Genomic DNA, 12,689 nt, shown 5'->3' with positions numbered 1-12,689 from the left:
TTTCACCCTTGGATACATCATTTCTTTTTACTTTTTTTGTTTTCAACACTGCCACACAATGGTTTTCACCATCAAAACTCTTATTCTTTTGATTTTCTTTTATTTTTATTTTGTGACTAAGGTACTTGATGTCTAGCTCTATAATTTTGGTAGCTATTTCATTGGTGGAAGAGACCACAAGTTCAATGGCATTCAAGTAATAGGCTATCTCATAATCATTTTGAAATGTTAAGAGCTCAGGTTCTTGATAGCATTGGGACCAATCAATGAGGTTAGGATGAACAAGAGGTATGTCAATAACTAGTTCAAGCTTGTAAATGTGAATGATATCATCCCTAGTGACCGAAGATTCAGGACTTGTCAAGTATCCCTCTAAGTTACCCAAATCAAGGTTTGTCCTAACAAGTGAAGAATTGTCTGCTAAGGCAAAATGTGGGTTCAATTCCTCTAATCCTATACATGACTCGTCGGCCACATCCATAGGTTGAGAACTATAAGTGTGGATAACATCAACATCCATGTTAACTGTGGAAGGTTTTGAGAAGGAGTCCCACTCATACTCATATGAACTTATTTCTAAACTTTGACTAGGATGTTTATACCATGAAGGTTTGGGATGTCCTAATGTGGAAGTTCTAATGTCATCAAGGGTAATACCTTCTCTTTCCATCAAATGAACAAGATTCTTTCATTGACATTCTCTGATAGGATCTTCTAAATCTAATTCATCTTGTTCTAAGGTTGCAATTGATGAGTGACTAGACTATATTAATCACCCCAAAGGAGATTAGTGGAAGGGACCCAATCTTCACACATATCTTGTTGGTTTTCAAAATTAGGTATGTATTATAGTTCATCTTCACTATCTAACTCATCAAGAATAGGAGTAGTGTTCTTGTTGTGATATGCAAATCCTAGGCCAGCCATATCCTTAGACTTGCATCCAAAAAGAGCATGATCAAGGGGTTCAGCTCTAGCATCCAATTTGTGACTAAGAGGGCCATGTCTAGGTAACCTATTTGTTTGACAAAAGTATACCATCTTCCATAGGCATTAGGAGACAGATTAAATTTCTCATTGTGCATGTATTTCTCATCTCTAAAATTCCAATCTCTAACACTCATCTCTTCTTTCTCATCTTGAATAGGCACTAAACACTCTACAAATATGCCAAATAAAGTCATAGCTAAAGATTAAGGTCTCATTTCTTGTGAAGGTGTACCATAAGACCTAGGTGAAACTAGTAGTGCTATGAGGGAGTTGATTTGATACCCCCTCATGCCAAGTGACCTACTAACTTGAACTTGTACTTATGTTTAGCTAAGGTTGCATCAAAGTCTTCTGCTTCACTTTTTTGGGGAACATGAGCACTACCTAAAATTGAGTTAATAGATAAAGTGTTATCACCAAGTATACAAATCTCTATTCCCTTGTAAGGAAACTTAGCACACTAATGATAGATAGATGACATTGCTTGCATATCATGAATCTATGGTCTACCAAGTAAGATATTGTATGCAAGGGGACTGGTATCAACCACTTCAAATAAAATACTTTTTCAATAGGACCAATCCTAACTAGAAGGATGTCCAACCCTTTGGAACTTCTTTCCATCTCATCATAGGCTTTGATGGTGATTTTTTTCCAATATCTATAACTTTTTTAGAATAACCCAACTCCTTTAAAAGACTCAAGGAACAAATATTAAGCCTAGTACCCCCATCTATCAACACATTCCTAACATGGGTTTTGTGGATCATGACCTCAATATGAAGAGCAAGATTGTGTGGGTGGCTCAAAGTTTTATCATCATCCTCTAAAAGGGTAAGGTAATGAGGGCTAGCAATATGGTTAACCATGTTTTGGAATTGATCAACATCTAACTTTTTGGGGATGTTTGTTGCATGCAAAGAATCCTCTAGGACTTGCTCGTGTCTCAAGGACAACTCTAAGAGCTCAAAGATCAAAATCTGAGCTAGGGTTCTTTTCAACTAATTGACAAGATTATAGCTCGACTTAGGATTGATTAATGGTTTTGAGGTAACATCCTTGGATGTCATTTGCTTTAGTTTACTTGGTTAACCTAAATTGGGTTCTCTAATGACAATGGGACCTTGACTTCATGTGACAGCATTGAGAGTTTGAGATAGCATTCTAGAGTTAGGACCCTTAGCACCACAATGGGTTCTTCATCAAAGATAAGAGAAGAGTAGATATCTAAATCATAACCATAGGGATTTTTACCCCTCATCATGTTGATGTTTTTTCTATAACTTAAAGTATTTTGATAGTATTCTTTATATCTATGTAAGTGTAATTGACCTCAGCCTTACCATTCTTAGGTTTAAAGGTTTCCCCCTTCTCTTTCTCATGCTTGGGAAAAGGTTCTTTGAATGCCTTGTGATCAACATTGGTGTTCAATCCATCTACCTTAAATTTTTCATTATCAATGAGATCTTGGATGATATGTTTGAGTTTTGAATAATTTTTAATATCATGTCCAATGTCATTTTGAAACTTACAAAAGACTTTCTCATCCCACCAATGTGGAATAACATAAGGTGTATAATACTTTGCAAGATCTTGAGGATGTGCAAGGTTGTTAGCAATGAGTGTTTTCAAAACATCCTCATTTGAATCACCAAGTTTTGAAAATTGGTCTCTCTTTCTTAGGCCTATCTTGGTATCTTTGCATGTTCTCTTTTTTATTAGATGCATTGAGTTTCATGGCTCCAATAGCACTAGACAAGTGGAGAATAGATTGATCATTGGGTTTGGAGGAGTCTACAACTCCATCATTGACCACTTGTTTGTTCCTATTCCAATGTGAGTTTTTTCCTTTATCCTTGTTAGGGTTGTTATTTTGACCACTTTTTTTGTTGTTGTTTCCATGTTTGGTCAAAATTCCTTGTTCTCTCAAAACATCCTCAATCTTACATGTAGTTTCAATCATGGTGTCAAATGAATCAAAAACCATCTTCCTAACTTCATACCGCATTCAAAGAACCAAGTTTCTGACAAGGATGTCAATCTTCTCATTTTCAAGGATGGTCCTAGAGTAGCGAGAGCATTGTCATATCCACATTTTCAAGAAAGTGACAAAGGATTACCCTTGATTTTGATTTAAGTTGCATAAGTCCAACATGGTGATAGATCTTGAAAGGTTTTATGCAAAGTGTTGGACAAATCTATGGACGAGCTCTTTGAAAGTCTTAATGGGGGGAGTTATGTTGGTGAACCATTCCATCAATTAACCTTTAAGACTCCTTGGGAACAATCTCATGAGGTATGAATCATCTTGACATAACTCAAAGCTCATGATATAGAATTGACACATGTGATCATTTGGATCTCCATTTCTATCATACTTGCCATATTGAGGGATCTCAACCTTTCTAGGGAAGTATTTTATGTTAACACTTTTGTCAAAAGGATTAGGAAAAATTGAATCAAGTGAGAGTGAAATCTTGGGTGCCAACATCTTTTCCATCATACTCTTAATTTGTTTGATCTCTTCTTCTTGAGATGGGTGTTGCTTCTTAATCTTCTTGTCCACATCAAAGTTGTAGGGTACTCTAGCACCCTTTTTGATTAAATTTTCTAGGAACTTGTCTTTTTTTTACTCTAAGTATCTCTCCACATACTACTAGAAGAGTGGTTTTTAGTGCATCTTCATGAAGTCTTGAGAGTTGAGATCAAAACTCAAGTTACTATTGTTACCTATTTTTACCTCCCGCCAAAAATTTGAATTCAAATACTTGAGCCCATCCAACGGCCACTTACCATCTTTAATATTATTTAAATTCCTTGGAAATACAAAAAATAAAATGATTAAAATTGTATGGTATTTCTTTTATTTCCTAATTTGTTTCCACCGGCCTGTAACTTTTCGCGCCATCAGATATTTCATGATCTACGGTGGGCACTTTCCCACATTCTCAAAATGCACTACCTTTACGTAATGCAGGAAAGCCCCTTTGTGACATATGGCAGGTGGGTCCATCTTCTTTTGTGGGCCACAGAGGGGAGAGCTACTGAGTGAGCTGGTATTTTGATTGGCGCCCACTTTCCTGCATTCTATCTTTTGTCAGACTTCCTGACAATGCAAGCAAGTGACCTAGGGACACATGTCCTAGCAACGTCATGAAGGATATTCACATAGATTCAAAGGGTATGGGTTATGTACACCATCCAATGTAATGAGATCAAGGGCTGGTGCTTCCCCGCATTATGAATATGTAAGGAGATTAAGGAATGCATGCAAGCATGTCCTAGCAACATCACAAAGGATATTCACATAGATTCAAAGGGTATGGGTTATGTACACCATCCAATGTAATGAGATCAAGGGCTGGTCCTTCCCCGCATTATGTATATGTAAGGAGATTAAGGAATGCATGCAATTTCCTTGTTACCATGTGTCTTTGTGGGCTCAGGTTATTATGAAGTCGTAGGGTGACGCCAAGGTAGTGCCAGGTCATGCCAAGTTGTGTTGAGTGGTTTGTGGACCTAGAAGTATTATGGGACAGGAATAATATAAGGAGGATCTTTCATGATCATTGATCTTATGGAGATCAATGATCGGCCCTTTCCTACAATATGAAGATGCGAGGGAATTTAAAAATGTTGGGAAGCACCTGAAGGACATGTGTCCCAACGGGCTCGATAGAAAGGCATCACAGTTAAGGCTAGTAGTTGGGAGACTATCACGATCAAGTTTTTGAGGAGGTGGCACAATTAGTTGAGAAAATGTGGTCAACCATGTGGATACTTTGCGGGGTGGAAAAATGAAATGAAATCATTGGTCCACGTGGCTCATCTTGATGGTAGGATTCAGTTGACTTTTTGACTTTGCTGACTATTGAGCTAGAAACAAAGGAAATTGAGTTTTCTTGCATGATTTGATCCTCATGATCAATTCCAACTACTCTTGAATGAATGTTGAACCCAGTAAATGGTAGGAGAACACTCCACCACCCCAGTTTATCCATCTACTTGGTCAGAATGGTTTAATGGCATTGTTTCTATCAGGGCCCTATTTCAACAAATATTAGATTTGATCGTATCTGAATCTGTACCCAGATCATATTTTCTCTAGATCTTTATCAAGACTTAATGGAAATGGTTGTGGAGTAACTTCAGTTAGAGAACATTTTAGTTATGCCTAAACTATAAAGGCAATTTTTGTAGATTTTGTCTTGTGTGGTCGACTCTTCTATGTTTTTTCTGATATTGCTCTGCAATGTCACTGTAAATCCCCTTTGCCTCTGAATTGTATGACATTCTTATCTCCTTTAGCCATTGATGTGAAGTGCAAGAACTATTTGTCTCTCATTGGTGTATTGTAAATATCTGCAATCTTGCATGAATGTATCTCTTTTGGCCTATGAATGGTATATAAGTGAATCCTCTCTTTCCTTGTGTCATTTATCTATGTTCTATCTGATCTGCATGTGATTGTTAGATTTAAACAAGTCTAGATGTGTATATCTTTTGGTGTCATGATGGTTCAATAGTGCATGTATGGGCAGAGATTGGTTTGAACACTCTATTTTTGGTGCATCACCCCCCTTAGGTTAGAATAGGTAGATTTTCTTCTATGCATTCCTTCTCCCTTTTCCTCTCCAAGTGTAGTTAGGTGCACCCTAATAGTAAAGGAAGCCGGTCTTCTCTGGAGACTCAACCTCACAGTTCAAGTCCCACAGTTTGGAGGTTGTTTCTATGTTTCACAAGGTTGTCCTTAGGTAAAAACTTTGGACATGGGTGCAAAATTTTGTGACAACAACTACCCCCATATTGTGAATCATGATGAGAACATTATAAAGGTTGTCTTAAATTTCTAAGAGGTGTTCATCTCTTGTAATGATCATGTCTTGAAGCCCCCCTTCCTCTAGGGCTAGGAGATTGTGAAGGTGTCCTTGAATGTCTCCCACTTCATGGAGTCTTAGGAGGAGTGGATGGACGAGATATTTTTCCACCACCAATATGCATGTTATTAAATTGATCATAATGTAGGAGACTCCCCTTAATACCATAAACTCATAACAGAAACAAAGAAACAATGGAAAATGCAAGAACAAAATATGAACTTCTTATTATTGCTTCAAATGCAAAATTATAGAATTCTCAATTACAATATGCTAACCCAAATGGGTGCCTTCATTATAATAATCTACAAGATAGTGTTGCAAACTATCACCCAAAGCTGTCCTAGAGAATCTTCGGGTCTTTCTTAAATAGGTAGTTTTATGCCACCCGGGAAGATTCTAGATGCTTAAACTTAATACCTAGGGCTGATAGACCCTAACAATACACATAGAATCGGCCAAATACATCTTTGACAAATTATTTTAGAAATTTTGGTAGCCCAACTTCTGAAGGCCATAACTCATGAATTGTTGCTCTGATTAGGTATTATAACCACTTTTCAGAAATGCCAACTCTTATCTACAAGCTCAAAATTGTGCTAGCTCCCTTCTGTCAAGTTTTTGGACCTCATCTGGGCACTCTAAAGCCTCCAACGGTGAGCCTGAAGATTTTTTTGCAAATTTTTCCACTAAAAATTTGTAATAACTTCTCTGATACTAATGCTTGAGCAATGAGATTTTTATGGTTAGCTTACAACTCTAAAATGAACCTTCCTATAGAAAATGAGAACATTTTGAGCTTGTATGACAAACTTACTAAAAATAGTAAGTTTCCATAAATAGTAACCACCTTGTCCACTAGTCCTTATTAAAATAGAAAAGGCTGAAAATAAAATATTTTTGGGTGATGCAAGATTGCCCTTACACCCAGGATGCTCCTGCATCAGATCATTAAGTTGTTGAGCCAATATTCTATCTTGCTTCTCCTAGTAGGATTTCCTTTCTATCTCCAACAAGGTATTCCTCTCCAACTCTAGGTGTCTAAATTGCTCTTTCTTTTCATCTTGTTCATCTAGGAAGGGTTTCTTTTCATGCTCAATTTTCTTAAGCCTTTCACTCATGTATCTTGAAGTTATTTTGAGTTGTGAACTTGGTCTTGAATGTCTAAACAAGTCATTGGTGTTTGTTGCATTCACATGAGTGACATAAGGTTCATCATCTTGGTATTCATGTTGTGATTTTTCTTCTTGGTAGGATTCCCTCTTATCTATTTTCACCCTTTGGTGTGCATCTAAATATCTAGTTGAGATAAGGTGTTAGCCTGATCGATTTTCATGGGAGGGGCTACCAAATGAAATAGTATCTCTATGTTTTTCAAATATATCATCATGGTGTTTATCGATTTCTTCCCTCTCTCATCAAGTCATTGTGTAACTCATATCCATATCCGAGCAACAAGATGCTAAGGGTGTACTCAACTCACTAAGGTTACTCTTGTGATCAAACAAAACTTCCAAGTTGTTTATAGGTGATTGATCAAATACAATTTCTTTTCCTTTATGTTTTTGGCAAATCTTAACTAATGGTAATTGGTTAAAAACTACTTGAGGTCTCTTTTTTTGATCTAGTTGATATCTTGTTGTAACTCATATGAAAGAAAAGGTACTAGGTGATAGGATGGTCCTAAGAAATGTTGGTACCAAAGCAAGAAAGTAAAGTCACTCGCTTGTCCAAAAGAGAGGTGATAAGATAGAATTTTGCAAGAGACATAAACCAACATTAACAAAGAGTTGCTCATTGAATGGGTGAATACCCTAACACATATGGATTAGGAGGATGATTTACCCAAGTTATATTGATTGAATTGGAATTCGTATGGAAGTCAATAGACAATGGATTGTTAAGACTCTCTCCAAGCGTGTTATCAAAGGATCCAAATGTTGGCATTATGTTACATTTGTCATTAGTGACAGCACTTATTCGATTCTATATGTTCACCGAGCTCATCACTCAGTTTATAATTTATAATGAGCATTTAGTGGTTGCCATGTAAGTTCATCACTTAAGTAGTTCACATCGAGCATTCCTGAAGCTACCAAGTGAGTGTGCAGTCCAATAGTGTTTATCGAGCATACAGTTATCACCGAGTAGATAGTGGTCATCAAGCTTCACAGTGTCTACCAAGTTATTAGTTTGTGTGATGTGAAGCTAGTGTCTACCGAGTGATGGATGTGTAGTTTTTACCAAGTGATAGCAAGGCAAATAAAGGATTCAATTTCTACTAAGTGATACTCTATCTATTGAGTCTCCAATGGTTACCGAGTTCAAAGCTACATCGTGTGATCAATATGGACCAAGCCTCTACTTCTACTGAGTGCATGATGATGCTGAGTAATGTAGTGGACACTGAGTATTAGAAGTTCACTGAGTCAGCTTCAGATCCTGAGTTTTCTACTATTTGGCCGACTCAATAATATTTTGTTGACTTGTGTTTTAGCCAACCTTGTAATTGTAAATATTGGAATGGAATATATGTAATGTATTGTACCATTTGCAATGTAAGGATGTATGTTCGAGTATGCATAAGAATGTCAAGGAATGGATATGTAATGTGAATCAACAATAGAGCAGAGTAATCAACAAGGTCATCAAGGAGCAGCAAAGCCATATCAATCAAAGAGGTGATCTGTACTTCAAGGATCTAATCAGCAATCAAGATGTAAGTCAGATCCACTATTTCATCCTAATAGGTGAACCAATTTTTCAAATCCTTTAACATGGTAGACTTAACAGTCTTTGTTTAAATCTCTTAAAGGAGTGCATACTTCATTATATGTTTATAAAACCTCTAACAAGGTGGGTCTAGCAGTCCAAATTGCTCTTAATAGGGCAGATCATTAGAAGTGGTCAATGTAAGCCCTAAAAAACTAACTTTATACTGCAGTAGTGAAGTTTTGTGGGTATCATCCCTACCCCAGTTTTACTTTCTATTTGGAAGGTTTCTGTGTCACCAAAATGTTGTGTTCATGTGTTATGAATGTTTATCTTTTCTTATGCATACGGTAGATTAGATGAATGAATGGTGAATAGATTAAATGCTAAATTTAATCTAAAGTTTTTGAGGTTACTGATTCACCCCTCCCCTCTCAGTAACCTAGGTAGTCTTGATTGTTTCCAACAATTGGTATCAGAGCTTTGTGGTTCTCAGGATAAAGTTTGATAGCTTGAGCAAAGATCAAGGGCAATGGAGATATTCAGACTTGACAAAGCTATTGACAATGAAAATCTAGATTTAGTGATGGCCATAGCTCAACTCAAGGAAGCAAAAGAGCATCTTTCCCTATCTCTGAAAAGAAGGAAAGAACTTGCAAAACAAATGAATGAAAATCAGTATGTTGAAGAAAAGATTGAAGATTTTTTCCCATCAAGCAGTTCAGATTGAGCAAACGAGGCAATCAAAGAACTCCTAGAAAAGAATGGCTCTCTACAAGAAGAGGTAAAAAAATTGAAAAGAGAACAAGAAATTCAGTCAATAAGAATGTGTGAAATTTTGGAACAAAGGAATAAGGCAAGTGAAGACTTGGAAGCAAGGAATAATGCAAATCAAAATCAATCCCTTCAGCAAGAAAGTCTTATCAATTAGCTCTCCAATGCAAATGAGAAAATTATGAATTTGAGATTTGAAAATGAAAGCTTAAGGAATGGTTTAATCACTGAGAGACAAATCAATTAGAGATTGAAAGCTAATCTAATTTCTAAAAAGCAACTCAATGAAAGAATGATGAAATCTCAAGTAGATACGGATCAATTGAATCAGCAAAGTGAGCAGAATCTCTATGGGCAAAAAGGTAAAGCAAGACTTGGTTACAAAGAAGAAGGTGAATCTTCCAAACAAGGTGCCTAAAGGAATCAAAGACCTACTTGCAATCACTGTGGTAAGTTAGGTCACACATAAAAAAAATGTTGGAGCAATGGAAAGGAAAAATTCAAGGTAAAATGCTACAATTGCAGTCAACATGGTCAAAGAGCTAATGAATGCAAGGAGAAACCAAAATTTGAAGTTAAATGTCATAAATGCAAGAAACAAGGTCACAAGGAAAATAAATGTAGATCCAAACCATTCAATCTAGCTGAACAACTTGTAAAGGCAATATTTGGTTGGGACTACAATACTTGGTGTAGATGTCACTATTGTGGAGAATATGGACACGTTGGCATAAATTGTGCAAGGCATCACTTGAGAAAGAGAGATACAACAGTAAGATGTTATACATGCACTGAACTTGGTCATATAGCTAAAAATTACATGAACATAGGAAAGGTTGAAGATGAAAAGAAAGCTAAAGCTAATAATATCAAGAAGTAGATGAGACGGTAGTGGATTCCCAAATCTACCAAGAAAAATAATTCGAATGATGGTCATGTCACTCAAGAAGTGGGTAACTCCACCATTTCCAATTAGATTCTTAAAAGAAGAAACTGGAACTGTATCTTCAAGTCATATCTAGAGCAATTCCAAATGAAAAATGCAGAAGATCCAAATCAATATTTTAGATACATTAGAATCACAAGGAATCAGTTCATACCAAGCAAGGTTGGTCACAAACTCAACCGAACTAGATCGGGAGTAATGAAATATTTGTTCAATCATTGAGTCACAAGTTTCTACCGAGCTAGTGAGTGGATGATAGTCTGTCACACACTATGTCATTATGGTACCTAGCATTAATGGAAAAAATTTCATCAAAAAGGGAAGAATTCAACTTCATTTTTCATTGTGACTTCAGTATACACAGAGCTAAGTGATTCTAGGTGCATCCAAGCAATTTCGAGCAAATTTGCAATGAAGAATTTGTTCAAAAAATTTCTATCATTTACCAAGTAGCAATGGCATCTGAAAGCAGCAATAGCAACAAGGAAAAAGAGGATCTAAAATGTTGGTTAAAGGTGTGGAATGGAAAGTGCCTAATTTCAAGATAGTACCAACAGTTGCAGAGTCACTGGACCCTAATGGAGCTCAATCTCAAATTCCTCCCAAGGTACTTCTAATTAATGATATTCACACTCATTTTAAGTGTTCTATTCAAGAGATTGGAACCCTAGAGATGGATAGTGCCCTAGAAGAAAAGTGTGTTGATGGTTCACTAAAACCTAAGCATAAGCACCTAGAAACCAAAGAATTAACCCATATCCCACACATGCCAAGGAGCTTCTAGATTAAGTGGATTAGGTATATCTTTAGTTTTGTGCATAATGGACAATTGTGGTTAGAGTAGCATGTATTGATCACCAAGAAAATGATACATAAGATCATAGGTCTCCCAATGCTAAACAAAGAAAAATTTACCAAAACCCTAGGTTAGGATGAACTTCAAAAGAAAACCCTAGCCAAGTGGGACAGTGGAGGATTAAAGATTAGCATTGTTTCTAACATTGAATTAAGGTTTGGTATTCACGTCATTGCCCACAGAATGTATAGCTCTAGTTTTTTGAATAGTGTGCCATGTGAGGCAGTGGATTTAGCATATAAGGTTGTGAAGAAGAACTTGGAATTTGATCTATCAGAATTACTATTGAAGCAATTGAACAAAAATATGGATAGTATTAGGACATCAAAGAACAACCCTTGCAAATTTGGTTCTTTGTTGACATGTCTTTTATTTTATGTACAAAAATTTTTTACATCAAAAGGCTTAGTTGTATGGAGAAAAGATGTTCCAATTTTGTATCAGATTAATGAATTCATTGCTGAAATGGGTATAAATTTTGATAGCATTATGGATAACTACTTTGAATATTTCAAGGAGAAGATGAACAATAGGTTCAAGATTCCCCCTAAGCTTGTTGAAAACTACAAAGATGATGTATGCTTTATGGTTGGTTGTGATAAAGTGTATATTCAGACAGTCAGGCCCTGAGTTGCATGGTTGAAACCTCTTCCTTATGAGGTAAACATTGATGAAACTAGAGACATCATAGAAGCCCTAGTGAATGAACCTATAGATCCAAAGCTACCAATTTTTGGTACATATGATGAGGCAAAAGCAAGAATTGAGCTTGAAATCAAGCTACCCCAGGCAATCAGCAAAGGCAAAAGGAAGGTAGCCAAGCTGAAAACTGCAAGTGCTCCTCTAATGCTTACCGAGGGTAAAGGTGAAGATATTGAGGAATTAGAAGAACAAGAACAAGAACAAGAATCTAGGAAGGACGCAGAGCCAGCAAAGAAGAAGGGTAAGGTAACCATTACCAATCCACCCAAAGCCTCCACAACAGCATTTACAAGAAGGTCCAAAAGGAAAGGAGATAGTGAAGTTGTGCTTGTTAAGCCCCCTCCCACATTTCAGGAAAGACTCAATTAGTTGAGAGTAGGTGCTAGAATAAATAACTTCAAAGCACTAAAGTATGAATACAAAACTCCAACAAAGCAAAAGGAAGTTGAAGATCTAATCATGGATAAACTAGGAAGATGGAAATTCTCTCCTAATCAGTTTGCTTCACTAATCCCTGCAGTATTGTTAGACAATGTCAAGGTAAGGTGGAAATTAGCTAAATAGGCAACCAAGGACATATTCAAGCAAAACTTGAGAAAATTGCTACCAAATCTTTCAAATGCAGAGGTGAAGGTAGCTATGAAAAAGAATGAAGAGAAAATGATGATGAGATTTCATACTTGTCTAATTCTAATAAAGGAAATTGATTATGTAGTCAAGGATGCCACATCTATGTGGGAAAATATTTATCATCTATGCAAACCCAGTGATGACCTAGTGGAAATTAGGGATGATGATGATGAAAATGATGATGAAGAAGAGGATAACACTC

Source organism: Cupressus sempervirens, chromosome 2 (genome assembly GCF_028749045.1).
Source record: "Cupressus sempervirens isolate cs-2001-9-10 chromosome 2, ASM2874904v1, whole genome shotgun sequence".
Taxonomy (NCBI): Eukaryota; Viridiplantae; Streptophyta; class Pinopsida; order Cupressales; family Cupressaceae; genus Cupressus; species Cupressus sempervirens.
The sequence above is the reverse complement of the archived record's forward strand: the minus strand, read 5'-3'. Positions refer to the sequence as shown.